The sequence below is a fragment of the Eleutherodactylus coqui genome, chromosome 8 (assembly GCF_035609145.1).
Source record: "Eleutherodactylus coqui strain aEleCoq1 chromosome 8, aEleCoq1.hap1, whole genome shotgun sequence".
NCBI lineage: Eukaryota > Metazoa > Chordata > Amphibia > Anura > Eleutherodactylidae > Eleutherodactylus > Eleutherodactylus coqui.
Window position 1 is genome coordinate 120,815,815 of NC_089844.1, and position 2,341 is coordinate 120,818,155.

Genomic DNA, 2,341 nt, shown 5'->3' on the forward strand with positions numbered 1-2,341 from the left:
ATATCTTGTATCCAAGCTAGAGAGGGTACAACAATCTACTAGAGCCTCCATGCCCTCCTGTATCACATCTTGTATCCAAGCTAGAGGCAGTACAACAGTGCACTGTAGCCTTCATGCCCACCCGTATCACATCTTGTATCCAAGCTAGAGGCAGTACAACGGGGTACTAGAGCCTCTATGCCTGACTGTATCACATCTTGTATCCAAGCTAGAGGCAGAACAACAGGGCACTATAGCCTCCATGCCTGCTTGTATCACATCTTGTATCCAAGATAGAGGCGGTACAACGGGGTACTAGAGCCTCTATGACCAACTGTATCACATCTTGTATCCAAGCTAGAGGCGGTACAACGGGGTACTAGAGCCTCTATGCCCGCCAGTATCATATCTTGTATCCAAGCTAGAGGCGGTACAACAGGGTACTTGAACCTCCCTACAAGGGTGCAGTTGTCCAAAATAAATGATCCTTGTGCTCTGATATTGTAACCGCTCACTTATATCAACGTTACAGTCACACAAATAAAGTTTCTCTCGATTCCGGCAATCCCTTCTAGGGGCTTGATTGTTTTTGACAATGAGTGTAATTTTTCTAAGAACTTAAGAACTTGTTGAAAAACTGAAAAGAAAAATAAAAGCTTCTGGAGAGAAAAAAAAAGCTTCTTGAGATAAAGCTGTGATTCTTGGAAGATGTTTTTCAATGCAGATCAGACATGCCAGCAAGCCTATTAAAGAGCCCACCAGGGAGCCCAGAATGGAAATAACAGGACAATAGTTTTCACTTGCCGAGCAATTCTCCAACCGTAAATGTTTATGTAATATTTGGAGTGTGGCTTCAGCCTGGCATGAGGCAGCTCCTGTAAATGCGGGATATAAAACACGCAGATGCCATATATACAGAATATCCTATAAAGCAACAATGTGGTCCCTGTAGAAGGAGATGATTGTGTTTCCTTTGTGCCTGGCGCTGTCAGTGGGTTCACAGGTCACTGCTTGCAGTCATGGTAACAATGTTTCTTATTGCTGATCATAAGTCCCAGCAGAGCCGCCTTCTGACATCCCCCTCGTTAATCTGTGTCTTTGTATCCCATTCATTATGCATGTGGGAGAAGGAACGGCAACATGCAAATAGCTTCCAGGAGACATCACCCAACCTGTTAATGACACCTTCATTAGATGGAGACACTGGAGAAGGTCACGTCTGATCTCTAGGGGGCGCGCTCAGGCGGCTTTCCTATATACTCTACATCATGATATCCAGGCACTTTTGGTCACTGATGGATAAGAAGTTGTGCATCGTTATACTTTAGGATTGCATCATTAATCCAATACGGCCAGAAATCCCAAAACGCCTAAACCTACTCAAGTCATAGTAGCATCATGACTGGTCTTTATAATGGAGTTACGACAGTGATGCCAGCGAGTGCTGATGGACCCCATTGACTTCAGTGGGTTCTGCCAGGGTTTTAGTATTTTTGAAAGCAAGGATTGTACTATTGCCTTAAAAAATAAAAGGAATGTTGAGAGGAAGCCCCAAATGCAAGTGTGAACAGAGCCTTAGGGCTCATGTCCACGGGCAAAAGAAGAATTAAAATCCGCAGCAGATTTTAACTCTTCTCCCGCCCGCGGATCCGCACCCCATAGGGATGCATTGATCACCCGCGGGGTAGATAAATACCCACGGATGGTCAATAAAAGTGATTTAAAAAAAAATGGAGCATGAAAAAATCTGGACCATGCTCCATTTTCATGCGGGTCTCCCGCGGGGACGGCTCCCGCGGGCTTCTATTGAAGCCTATGGAAGCCGTCCGGATCCGCGGGAGACAAAAATCAGATTTTACTCACCCGCTCCGTTTCTTCTCTTCGCCGCCGCATCATCTTCTCTCAGTCGCGGCCGGATCATTTTGCTTCGGGACGGCGCATGCGCGGGCACGTCACCGACGTCATCATGCACATCCGCCGAGCCGAAGAATGAAGATCCGGCCGCGACGCAGAGAAGATGACGCCGCAGCGAAGGAAGTATCCGGAGCGTGCGAGAGGTAGGTTTATTCTGATTTATTCTGATTTTCAGCGCTCATGTCCGCGGGGCAGGAGGGACCCGCTGCAGATTCTCCATGGAGAATCCGGAGCGGGCCTGATTTTCCCCGTGGACATGAGGCCTTAGGGTGCATTCACACGTCGCTGATTCGGTGCTCACTCCCGCAACTCACCGCTCACCCGCGCTGGCAGCCGAATCTTTTGAGACGAGCGGGCAGGTACTCGAATAAGGCACTACTCGCTCGAGTAGTTTGCCTTAGCAAGTATGCTGGCTCATCTTTAATGTAGATGCAGTTTTCATGCAAGT